Source organism: Dryas octopetala, chromosome 2 (assembly GCF_963921425.1).
Source record: "Dryas octopetala chromosome 2, drDryOcto1.1, whole genome shotgun sequence".
NCBI lineage: Eukaryota > Viridiplantae > Streptophyta > Magnoliopsida > Rosales > Rosaceae > Dryas > Dryas octopetala.
The window spans coordinates 13412695-13426841 of NC_141367.1; positions in this window are offsets into that span (position 1 = coordinate 13412695).

The following is a 14147-nucleotide window of genomic DNA, read 5'->3' on the forward strand; positions in this document are numbered from 1 at the left end:
AGGCTACCTTCTCATCACAGTCGCGACACCGAGATCGCTCTAGCTGAAATCGAGTAATGTATTCCCGGAGGGATTCCCTGCTGCCCTGTCGGACTCGAGTCAGGTCATCCGTGGTGTAGATTCTATCGGTTTGGATGATATACTGACCTAGGAAGAGCTCTCGGAGCTCGTTGAAGCAATCAACCGAGCCCGGAGGAAGTTGGTAGAACCAGTCCCTTGCACTGCCAGAGAGGGTGGAAGGGAAGATTCGACACTTCGTAATGTCATCAGCACCTTTAGATTCCAGAGCGGATCTGAAACTCATGAGGTGATCATATGGGTCTTCCTTCCCTGTGTATGGAGTGATTTTGGGAGGTCGGACGTCGCCAACCGGAGGAGCGGATAGGATGCGAGCTGTGAAAGGTCCAGGCAGCTCCCTTGTTTCTAAAGATGGGTGCCCACCCCGACTTCCTCCTTCCACTCTTTTCAGGCGCTCACTGATGTCATGAGAAGTTGCTGGAGCTGGTCTGGTGGAAGAGAGCCGCTGTTACCGGAGTCAGCGACTTGTTCACTTATATAAGTGTTACTTTCTGCGCGGCGCCCAGCCGAGAGGACCTGCTCTTCTCCCCGTCGTCGCTTGGGACGGGGGGCCTGCTCTTCCTCCAAGTCTCGGGGGCGCGGGTTGGATCGCCCCTGCTCCTCCTCCAAGTCTCGGGGACGCGGGTTGGATTCGCCCCGGTTCGTCCGCTGCTCTTCTCGCCGAGAGCGGTTGTCGTCGAGCAGATGACGACAGTCCCGGTAAATGTGGAACTCCTCAGAGCGGGTAGGATGCTCGCCAGATCGAGCCCGGCTGACCGGGTGGACAAGTCTCTTTTGGAAACCTGGGGGCGGATGGCTACCTTGCCCTACATCCAATTGGCGGGGAACATTTTGGTCCCTTTGGGGGGGATCCCTCATCTCACCACTCCGGAGAGCGGTGTGTTCGTCCCTGTCATGGGGGTTCCTCCTCTCACCACTCCGGGGAGTGGTATGTCCTTCCCTGTCACGGAGGAGTCGCTCATAAAGCTGTGTTGCACCTTTTTGGAGGTCGAGCTGTCCCTGGGTTCGTTGGAGCTGAGCCTCCAAACGCTGGATGTACTCCTCCTGATCAGATTCGGCAGTCTTCTTACCTCGCCTGTCAACCAGCGGGGTGTTGTCGACTTGATCGAGGATATGACCTCCGTCAGACATTGTGAGGGTCGGTAGCTCGGAAGCTAGGGAGCTCGGAAGCTAGGGAGCTCGGAAGCTCGGAAGGTTTTTGCACCTCAACTGAGGGTAGAGAATTCAATGGGGAAAAGTTGTAACTTTCCCACAGACGGCGCCAAACTGTTGATGCTCAAAAATGGTAGAGCAGTCAACGTCGAGTCGAACCACGTAGGCCCGTTGACCCACCACTGGGCGGATGACACGTCGAAGTGGGGCAGGAACGGGTAGCTGGGTCCGACTGGTGAGCAATGAGAGAGAATGATATCCAAAGCACCCTGCACAGGTACACAAAAGTGAGCGGGAAGGGCACCGGTGTGGTGCCGGCCAAAGCTCCTCCGACGCTCAAGTCAGTGTTCAGAGAGATCTGAGAGCAGAGTGAGTGAATAGTATAATAATGATTTCAGTTGTCCCTTTTGTGACAAGAAGGTACCTCTTTTATAGTACCTTTGGAAGAGTGTCAACCAATCCGGTGATGACACGTGTCCCTTGTGATGACTTGCACTGTAGGAGCGCCACGTGTCACCGGTCTCGAGGATCCGAGTGAGTTGACACGGGTCAGGGGCCTAGGAGGCTGGAGCTTAGGAGGCCGGAGCCTATGGGGCCGGAGCCTATGGGGCCGGAGCTTAGGAGGCCGGAGCCTATGGGGCCGGAGCCTAGGAGGTCAAGGCCTAGGAGGCCGGAGCCTAGCGGGGGCTTAGCTTTTGGGTCTAGGCCCAAACGACATGATGTTAAGCCTTGTGTGACTTGTCGTTATGCCCAGATGATTAATCATACGAACAGCTCATGATCTGTCCAAAGATATTTATTTCATTGATTCAAGAACAACGAAGGGCCTAAATTTAGACTTCAAAACCAATAAAGAACCTGATTTAGTGTTTAGACTTTTCAAGGCTCAAAGTGGATGGTTGTGGTAAATGGTTGAATATATATGCATTATGAAGTAGAGCTGGGGGCGGATCGGTAACCAAACCACAAGGGCTAGACTGATTACAGACTGATTACCGACTGACCATGGTCGGAATTGCCCAAATCCCCACAGACACCACCACCGACATTGTCGGTTATCGACTGCTTCAGATGCAGTTGTTGTCGAATTTGTGTGATCGGTGTTGGTGGCTAGCCGTCGCACTAGCCAAGCAGCCCAAGCTCGCCTCGCCGGAGCCTCCACGCACTGCCAAGCCACCAGCCTCGTTGTCGCACCAACAACACCACCCTCGATTTGCAACCAGAGACCAGCAACACCACCACCACACCAGCCTCACCGTCGCACCAATAACACCACCCTCGATTTGCAACCAGAGACCAGTAACACCAACGCACCAGCCTCACCGTCGCACCAAAAACACCACCCTTGATCTGCAACCAGAAAGAAGAAGAAAAAGCCAGATCGAAGAAGAATAAGAAGACAGAAGAAAAAGAAGAAGCCAAAAGAAGAAGACAGAAAAAAAAATCCAGAAAAAGAAGAAGAATCCAGAAGATCGAAGAAGAAGAAGTGGGGCGGTTTGGTATCGGTATACCGATGGCTTGAGATTTCCAAACCGCCACCGCCCACCATCGGTACGGTAGGCGAACCGCTACCGATCTTCGGACAATCGTCGGATAGCTTTTTTGCGGTTGCGATTACGTCGGTATCGGGTGCGGTTGCAGTCATTCCGACCCAGCCCTATTATGAAGTAAGACAAATTGCCATAGAAATGACTATGGATGATCAAGTACCCTCTCTATTATATCATCTAGAAGAAAATATATAAAGAACACCTAATTTAAAAACCAAAAACAAAAAATCACCGAAGTCTTTTGAGAGTCTAAATTTGATATTCAAATTTACCTTATATGTGTGGTTTGTAGGTGAATGTAGTCTTTACCCTAAAACCATATAAATTGTGTGGGATTCAAATTCTTCTTTTGTTGAGTGTTGATAGACATTAAACTAACTTTAACCCGAATGTGGTTGTCCTCTTTATCATTAATCATTCAAAACATGCTCAAAGTTATCTTGACCTTAATCGAGTTATCTTATTGCGTACATAAACAGACTACATGCATGCATGTGCTTTGGGGAATTGCATTGCATTGCACCTCATGAACTGACTCGAAAGATATTTTCATGGATGTGTGATCCAAATAAAGTGCTAGAAAGCTTGCAAAAATTATATGGCCTCCTAATCAGCTTCTTGAATCTTGATTTACTATTAATTTATGTCTTAACACCTTCAAAACCCTCTGTTTTTTTTTCTTTTTGAGGAAAAATAATTGTAATGATTTTTTTTTTTGTGGTGTAAAATCTTGGATATATTCTATTGTTTGACGGTTTATTATATTGTATTGCCAAACTATCGATAATGATGAGAACATTGTACATTTTAGTAAATTATGACAACATAATATGTTAAACTATTTCACAAAAAACATTATATTGGTTGTTGTATCAAAATGTGTTTCATTAGATGTAAATGCATGAGCAGAGGTGGAAGTTGTCGTTTAGAAGCTAAAAAATGATATAGATACATGACCAGAGATGTGAAAGTTGTCGTTTTAAAGCTAAAAAAAGAAGTGAGTCATACGCAATAGTATCTTTTTGGCATATTAGTTTGTGCTAATTAGCTTCGGTTTGCCCTTTAGATTTGAAGCATAAAATGCAAAGAGCAACATTTCCTTTCAGTCATGCAAAAAGCAGAGAGTATTAGCCGCCGCATACTTAGCATTTTCGTGGGTGATGAGCTATGTTTATTCGGTTATTTTTAAAAATTGCATATTTTTTTAACTTTATATTTGTAGTTTACGCAAACACTTGGATATTTTTAAGACAAGATTGGAAAAAAGTTTATATTCTTACATGTTTGGGACAATTTACGGGAAAGTGCTAAGTATGCGGTGGCTAATACTCCAACTCGGTTGAGTGAACTAGAGATCCCCACAGACAATTTCGACACTCCCGAGAGTGATAATGTTGATCCAAGCATAGCACTTGAAGCAGACAACGACCCATTGACATTTCAACCAATAGGTTTCTCGTGGCCAAGTCCACCAGGAAGAAACAATTCAAAGCTGGCCAAGGCAGCTGAACCCCACCAAGTTCATATGGTTGAGGCAGTCGATGATTTCAATGAATTAATTCAAGGATTTTCATACAAACGAAACTTGGCAGAGAGCATGCAAAGAAAGAAAGAGATGCAGTCAATAAGTCAAGGAAGAAAGAGAGAGGTCGAGTACCGAGAAGCAGCTAGAATGGGAAGAATTGCAAATTATGGGCCAAGACCTCTCCAGGATGAATGACATGCAACAGAGTTATTGGGAGGAAAAAAAGCTGAAGTCATAGCACAATCCTATTTTAGATCATCACAAGTTGTTTGCAAGGCGACTAGAGGGCTACCGGAAGGATGTGGAGATGGCGTTTAAGATTCTAAAAGCCCGGTGACATATTATAATTAAAACGGTGTCCTCATTATTGGGAAACGAATGACCTTAGGTATATCATGAAGGCGTGCATAATATTGCACAATATGATTGATCTGACTATTATTTCATATATTTTTATACTCTTGATCTTGGATTTTTGTTATGTTTTTAAGTGAATTTAGTTTAGTTTAATTTAGTTTTGTGTTTTTATAGGTTTGAGGAGCAAAGAAGAGAAAAACTAAAGAAAAATGACACTTTCAGAGCAGAAATTCCTACACATATAAGTCAACTTGCTGGAATAAATTGCACTTCCTCGGAGAAAACTAGATGAGAAGCCTTATACAGTTGGAAAAATACGGATATTAGCTTTTTACGGTTCGTGATTTGCATTTTTTTAAGAGGAGTTATGGCTATTTGAGTGAAGACAGTTCAGGCATGAGGTTTTATGCGAAAATAAATAGTAACTCCTTTTAGATTTCTTTCTTGGAGCCTAATTGTTGTCACGTGCATTTGGAAAGTATTTAGAAGTAGGCCTCACCAAAAAACCAAGGCCCGAAATTTGGGCTGGCCCGACCCGGTCCAAAAGTCCCTTAGGCTGGGCTTGGGCCATCCCCTTGAAACCCACAGCCTGCCCGAAGCTCGGCCTAAAGACCGTTTACACATATAATATCTTTAATAAAAAAATATAGGATTTTGGCTATATTCTGATTCGAACATGAGACCTCATAGAACAAACTTCAATTATCAACAAACTGAGTTAACTAATTTATTTGTCTAGTTTGTGAATCATAACATATTTAATAGGTTTTTTGTTTGTTTACTCCAAAAAATTATTAATATGCTTATTAAGTTATTATATAATATTATTATGTTAGTAATAGTGTAATACCATAAATAATAAACTTTTAAAATTATATACAACATTACAACTATAATAAAACATAAATGTATATGTGTATATACAACTTTTATAATACAACTATAATTAAAGTTATTAAACCACGAGGTCCACGATTGTTCATTAATTCGACCACCATTACCTCACTTTTACATATCCGATTGAGCTAATTTTTTGCATGGATTATCTTTGAGTAGAGAACTAAAACATGAATGGTTCTGATCATTGAAAACATGATCGAGATGTGAGCTTCTACATATAAATACACTTGAAGAGTATAATTCTAATAACTTTTCCGTTCAAACCTTGTCGTTCCCGTAATTGTGAAAACCACAACGTGATTTCAACAATCTGAGCCGTTCATTTTCTATGTTCATAGTGAAAGATCATCCTTACAAAAAATCGGCCAAATTAGAATTCATTTACCCGTTCGATTATCATTAGAAAAACCACGATCGTTCATAAGTTGGACCACCGTAACCTAACTTCTACATCTCTGATTGAGCTAATTTTTTTCATAGATTATCTTTGAGTGAGGAACTAAAATATGAACAGTTTAGATCGTTGGAAACATAATTACATTATATGTTTATAAAACATATGTAATAAAAACTCTAAACCCCAAACACTCACCAAACCCCAAACTAAGCTTCAAATCCAAAACACCAAACCCCAAATAATACATTTAAATATTTAATACAAAACTTGAGATAGTTATTAGTTATATATTACATTATTAATACATTATATAAATTATATAAAACGTATATAAAAAATCCAAACCCCAAACCGAACCCCAAAGGACCAAACCCCAAAATACCCTAAATTAATAAAATATTAACAAAGTAATGAAAGTATATAACCTAATTGTGTGAGAGAGTCACATACCTAACTCTCGATGCCTCCTTGCTCAGTTGTTCAAGACTCTTTGTCTCAACTCTCAATCTCTCTCAATCCTTCTTAGTCTCTATCTCTGTCTCTGTCTAAACTCCAAAGTCCTAAACCGAACCCAGCCTCTCTCCATCATCACCATCATCACTGATTCATCATCAAACCTAAATTTTTGAGAGTACACAGACTATCGCCGCCTCTTTGCTCTCTCTCTCTCTCTCTCTCTATCTCCTTCTCTCTCTCTCTCTCAATCCCCTCTTAGTCTTAGTCTCAGTGTCAACATCCAAACCCCAAACCACCCCCACCTCTCCAGAAAGCAAGCCACCCACGTCCCACCTCATCGGCTCACCATCATCACCGATTCACCATCAAACCACCACTAAACAAACACAACTCTGATCGATCGGACTCGATTCGATCAATTAATGATATTCGATCAATTAATGATCAGATCGAGATCTGAGCTACGATCAGATAGTTGATAGAGCCATAAAGGCTTCACGCTATCACTCAGACATTCTGAGCACCACCACAATGCCATCTTCGCACCAGCGACTCCGTCGCAAGCACTCTGCGAATCTGCCTCCCTCTGCGTGTAAGTCCAAGCACTTGTGCCATGATATATCTATGCTTTAGTTAGAGCTTGGAACATTGGCCTCATGAACATTTGTTTACAGCTTTACTGTAAACAAATGAATGTGTGATCGCTGGATTCTTAGATTTAGGCCTTCAAAAAATGTATGCAAGGTCACAACATTTGGTGACTTAACTGAAAATGTATTTTTTCAACATAGGTAGGTGTAGTTTTGGATGTATAGAGATAGTAGCCTAATCTTGGCATCTACAGCAGTTTCAAAATACCATGACTTCTAATACCCAGGGAGCTCTAAACTTAATCTCTTTATCTCTTTACATATTTATATTTCTCTTTTTTACTTTGTCTGCTTGACTTCCCCTTAATTGTCTGATTCATGACATGTTATTTTCAATCTTTTAAATATTTAGGACAATGTTTTATTCAAGTTTGGGGGGAGAGTCTTTAGATAGGGATAGTTTTGAAACCTTGTGTTTTTCTTTTGTCTTGAGTCTCTTAAGGTCAAAAAAAAAACTTACAAAAATTGAAAAATGTCATAAAATCCAAAAAGATTTTTTGTTTTTGAGTCTTGGTTTAGTTAGTCCTTTCCAAATTCAATGACATTGACTTGATTTATATGGTTCTTAGAAATCGATAAGCATTGTTTGCATGTATTCTTAATTTGTTGTATTTTTTGGTTACCTATGCATTATATGATCATTCTTTAAACTTTTTCATGCACATAGCCAATGTTAATGCAAATGCTTTGCTTACTTAGAGAATCATTTGTGGATTAAGTAGTCATTAAGATCTCAAATGAGCACTAGAACTTGCTTAATTTAATGTCTTTTGAGGCGAAATCCTAAACGATGCAATATTAGGGAGATGATTTAGGCCATCCTTGGACCGTTTGAGCTATTTTCTAGCAAACCCTTTGTGTAATCGTCCTTTAATTAACCCTTTGAGCCTTCTAAAGTGAACCTATTTCTTTGTTAAACTTATCATCCCTATCCTAATGAACCTTAAACACATGTCCTTACCCTTTCTAGAGAACTAGTGATCATAAAAATAAAAAAAAAATCCTTAAACAGATATCTAAAGAATGCAAGGCTATAAGGAGCAAAAGAAAGTAAGTGGAAGTTAAACCTTGTATGATTAAAAGAAATAAGTTTGGGGGTTTGAAAAAAAAAAAAAAAAAAAAAGGAGACAATGTAGTATGTGACCAAAGAAGTCACAGTCCTAGGGTGTTATAAGGTGAAAATCTTGGAGATCTAGGGTAAAGAGCTGTAAAATTTGGCCAACTGAAATACATAGAAGGTGCTGAAATTTGTGAAGTATGTTGAAATATGCTAAAATCCCTTGCTTGTTTCAAAATTCAAAATCTATTGTGTTTCATCTTGTGCTTATTTCGTTCTCTAGTTTTTGTTGTTTCCTTATTCTTCATTTGTTTAACCAATCCCCTAGCCTAACGTTACAACCTTTGTAAAAGACCTTTTGATCTTTGGTGTTGCATTGGTTTACATTAGTGGAGAGATGACATGAAGAGCAAGCCTATGGGGTTCATCACATCTTAATATTTAGAGATCACTCATATTTTACTTATTTGAAAATATATGTTCGAGTTGCAAGTATTATATTGATTATTGGCTAATCACACACGCACTTGAAGAATGTTTTTGTAAGGTGTGGTTAACTCTTGAATCCTATTTAGAACCCTTACAATGTTTGTTTGTCTCTTTGTGCTATACCGCTTTGAGGAATTTCTTTGGAAAACCTAACTAACTTGTGTTTGTTTAGAGTCTTTTAACTTTGTTTTTGTTTTGTTTTCTTGAGGACATCAAAGTTCAATGATCGTGGAGTATGAGCGCCCTGAAGATGACTGTATCGATGATCCAATAGACGCAGTAGTCAGCACTAGTAGGGCATAACAAGAATACGATGGTGTATAACCATGTATGCCTGACTAGCCGCCACTATATGATTACGTACCTGAGATGAATGCTCGTCGCCATTTGGTCATGTCAAGAAATGTGAATGCATCCCTGAAAGACAATCTGATTGAGTACATATAGGTCTGAGAAGGAAACGCACCACATGGTTGAGTTCAAAATCATGATTGATCAGTGTTGTTCGAATTATTGTATATTAGGTTTATCTTTATTGTGTTTCATGCATTGTTGTTTACTTCGTTTCTTGTGTTTGCTTTCTACTTTTGTACTTGCGAGTGTGCCTTTAAATTTATGAAATTTGAATTTTCTATATCTACGGTCACTGTTTGCATTTTATCACCGACCTTACAATACACCACATTCCATCACCCAATACAAGGTAGAGATTGCTGAGCATGTTCTTATAAGATGTCATAATATTTCATTTAGAGCAAACTGCAATTTAGTACCTCCAGTTTGCCTCATATTGTAAGTTGGTACCCCTTGTTCAATTTTCAATGATCTCATACCTCATCTTCATTTTTTTGGCAATTACATACCTCCGTTAAATATTTCATCCAAAATTCTGTTAAGTGATGACGTGACGATGACGAAACACACACGTGGCACACATGTGTTGTTGAAAAATAGCCACATGGAAAAAAAATAATAAATATTTTAAAAATAAAGATAAATTATAAAACACAAAAAAGAAAACTTAAAAAATACAAATTTAAAGAAAAGAAAAAAAAAACACACACCAATCTTATGCAGATTCCCCACCCTTGTGTAGATCCCAAATCCCTCCAACCAATTCCTAAATTTTTTTTTTTCACTTCTTCTTCTTTTCTTCTATTTTCTGCTAGTCTCGTATTATCATCATCATCTTCACCCACCCCTAGCCATCCAAATAAATAAGAACACCAAAAACACAAAGAACACCAAGAAAAACATAAAAACTCAAAATGAAATCAAAAGCCCATCTTTTGGGTACAAATACTATGGGCATCAATTAAAAATTTGATGAAATTATTGGCCAAAAGGTGGCCATGAGTGATTTGTGCAAATCGCATATCACCAAACAATCTCAATTTTTTTTTCTTCTTCTTTTGCTAATCCGCTTGATTTGACTCCCTTTGGTCAAAGCCGCCGCCCTATTCCGTCTTACGTGGAGGAAATCTAAGACTCCCCAGAAGCTCCGAACCATATGTACTCGACATCCATCATTTCGCTGAGTACTCGTCGCCAAGCTAAGAGAGGCTCCAGAAGGTTCACAAAGGGGCTACGAGTTTTATTGTTTTTCCCAATAATGGAATGCAGAAGAAGAAATAAAGAAAATTTTGGGGATTGATTGGGTATTTGTGATCTGCACAAATAGGGCTGCGAGTTACAGACAAGAAGAAGGAGAAGAAAGAAGAAAGAAAAAAAAGAAGGAAGAAAAGAAAGAAAAAGAAAAGTAGTAGAAGAAAAAATAAAGGGAGGAGAGATCAAGTTGCAGACAAGAAGGAGAAGAAAGAAGAAAGAAAAAAAAAAAAAGGGAGGAGAGATCTAGTTGCAGATAAGAAGAAGAAGAAGAAATAAGAAATAAAAAAAAATAAAGAAAGAAGAAGAAAGGAAAATAAAAGAAGTAGACGAAAATAAAAAGGGTTGAAGAAGAAACAAGAAAGAACAATTCTTTTTTTGGGGATTTGTTGGGGAATCACGATCTGTGGTAGGTAGGTTGGTTTTTGTGGGTTTTTTTAAGGTTTTTTTTTTGTGTTTTATAATTTATTTTTATCTATAAAATATATTATAATATATTATTATTTATATGTCTATGTAGCTATTTTTAATAAAGGGTTAATTTCATTTATATACCTCAACTATATATCACTTATCAACTAGGTACCTCTAGTTCAAAAACTTTCATTCGGGTACCTCAACTTCAATATTTCGTCAACTTAGTAGCTCCGTTAGTCTGACCGTTATCTGGATACGTGACACTGACGTGACACACGCGGACCCCACCACTAAATATTGACTTGGCATTTAAAAATAGACACCTAAACCAAAATTAATAAAAAACTAATAAACCTTTAAAATAATATAATATATAAAACTTAAATAATTGAATTGAAAAAGAAAAAAAAAAAAAAGCCCAAACACCCAGCAACACCACCGAACCGCCCTCCTCCGTTGTCCCTGCCTGGGGTCTGAAACACCAGGGACTTGCGGACCATGCCGAAGAGGTCTTGCATCATTGTTAGGGGCTTTTCGGTCGGTTTCTGCGGCTCAGTGGTGAAGCTGTGCAGAGAGCAACGTTAGGATTTTGTGAGTGTGAGGTTCATTCTCTTCTTCTTTCGGCATGGGGCCGTCGGGGATTGTCTGTGAGTCTCTGAGTGGAAATTTGAAAGGAGGGAAAAGGCTTAGAGGGATTTGGTTGTGCTTGGTTGGGGTTTGATGAGAGAGCTGCTTCTTCGTTTTCCATCGATGGCAATGATGGTGGGTTCATATTTGAGAAAGACTGAGCGGGATGAGAGAAAAAGAGGGAATTGGGTTTTTGTAGTTTTTATACCTTTTTTGTGGTTATCGTCTGTGTATGCGTGAGACGATGAACCTTGGAAATTTTAAAATGGACTGCTTGTTTGGATGCCTAGAAAATGCAAAAACAAAGAAGTGGTTGCGTTTCGGTTGGCGGTGTGGGGAGGAAAGAGAGAGAGAGAGAGAGAGAGAGAGAGAGAGAGATGCGGCCCGGGTATGCGCTCGGAGGGGCGGGAAGGGGCTGCGTATGGGTTGGGTTGGTTTTCGGTGGTGATGTGGGGTCGGGGCTGGGGTAAGGCAGATAGAAAGGACATGGACGAGGAGAGGCACGAACTGCTAGTGGCAGAGAGAAAGGAGAGGGACGAGGAGAGAGTGAGGCAGAGCGAGATCGAGTAAGGCAGAGAAAGAAAGTGAGGGCTTGGGGTTGGGGCTAGGGGTTCGGAAGGACACAGGGGGGAGGGTGGCGGTCGGTGAGAGAGGCATCAGTTGGGTGGCTATGCAGGGGAGGCGGAGGGAGGCAGAGGTGTTGCTGGGTTTCTGGGCTTCCTCTTGAATGATGGTTAGTTCTTGTTTTTCAAATCAACTTTGATTTTAGCTAAAAAAAATTTTGGGGAAGAAAAATCGATTTTGAAGATGGGTTTTGGATGTTTGATGGTTTTGATTGATGGGTTTTCCTTAAATAATTAATTTTTTCAATCTTAGCAATGAGTTTTTGGTTTTTGTTTAGGAGAGTTTGGGAAAGGGTGGAAGAGAGGTTCGGGTTAGGTGGGAGGGGGGGTGCGACGAGCCAGGGGGGTTGGGTTTGGGGGGGAGGGGCGAGGGATGTGGAGAGGGTGGCCTAGGTTTGGGGGGGAAGGGCAAGGGAGGTGGGGGGGTGGCCTGGGTTTGGGGGGGAGGGGTGGGGAAGGTGGATGGGGTGGCCTGGGTGGGGGAAGAGTGGGGGAGGAAGGGGAGGGAGGGTGCTAGGTGGGCGTTGGCTTTTTTTTTTTTTTTTTTTTCAATTTTATATAATTTTAAGGGTTTTATTGATTTTTTTATTAATTTTCGTATATGTGTCTTTTTTTAAAAGACAAATCAACGTTTAATGGTGGGGTCCGCGTGTGCCACATCAGCGCCACATATGTAGATAACGGTCTTCCTAACGGTCAGACTAACGGAGGTACTAAGTTGATGAAATATTGAAGTTGAGGTACCCGAATGAAAGTTTTTGAACCAGAGGTACCCAGTTGATAAGTGATGTATAGTTAAAGTATATAAATGAAATTAACCCTTTAATAAATTAAAGTCATGCTAGTAATGTGCCACATCAGTGCCACATTAGCATTTAACGGCCTTCTTAACTGAATTCCTAACAAAGGTATGTATTTGCCAAAAAATGGAAGTTGAGGTATGCAAAAATTGAAATTTAAACTTGAGGTACCAGCTTGCAATATAAGGTAAACTTAAGGTATTAATTTGCAATTTGCTCTTTCATTTATAAAATCCAAAGTTTTCATGATTATCTAACCACACCACTCAAATATATAAAGAACAACGATGACTTCATCATCTAAGAAGACAAAGACATGTGCTTTACCTCCTCTATCATAAAAAATAGAGAACGATGATTTGGATGAGGACTTAATGCCTGACTTGGTAAGACGTATCAGATATGGAATGCGACATGCGAAGGCAGTGACCATGGATCGAGAGGTGGAGTTGGAGCACGATATGGAGAAGAATACATACAGTCGTGCGGTTAGGGCTTACAAGGAGTTTAACGAATAACTTGAATTAGAAAATAAATATTACGAGGGGGTGGGCGTTGGATTCGAGACATTTAAGAAGTATGCAAAATCACAAGTCAGCACTTTCGACTGGGATAATTAAGATTCAACACGTTTAGACATGAGGGTGTTTGTCTTCGTGTTTGTTGTTTAAGTGTGTTGCTTTATGTTTCAAATTCTAGTTTAATTATCTTGTTATTTAATTGTATTTGTGGTTTCATATTGTGAAATAAAATAAAAGCATTGGATTCGAATATTTGACTTGACATGACATAACCATCACATGTTTGAGTAATAATTCACCCACAGTTGTGCACATGGCATTATTGTGTATACACGAGACGATGTACGTTTTAGTAATAAATTACTCCAACAATGGCAAGATCATACATCGACTCCACACTCCATCTCATGCACAACATTGTTGCTTCACATGTGAGATTCGAGTATCTTTGAATTCATCAGGGTATCTAATGAGCAAGACATGCTTTTTTCCCTTATAAATACTAAGGTTTAATTGGTAGCTCAACACACCCACATACAATTGTTAGAAATGACTTCCTCCTCCAAACAAGAGTTCGATGAGAGCTTGTGTAAGTGCCCCTCAAGCTGTTTGCACCACCTTGCGAGTATTGTAAGGCCATCTTTGCAGATGACCCAATAATGAAATACTGTTAGTGCCTTCTAACCCAAATGAACCACTGTGCGATTATTGTTTAAGGCAGGACGCAAATGAACCGGACCAGATGTTGTGCAAGTGTGAGGACGATATTTTGATCCCTCTATGTGATTTCTCCATGAGTTTGGAGGAAGGTCTTGACCAATCATCCTAATGGTCGCCACCAATTGTTGAACCATCTACTTGAGCTCAAATTCCCAGTTCCATGCACTTGTGGGAAGAGAGACCTTTACCCTCCCTTTCAACGGTGTGACAATTGTGAAACCGA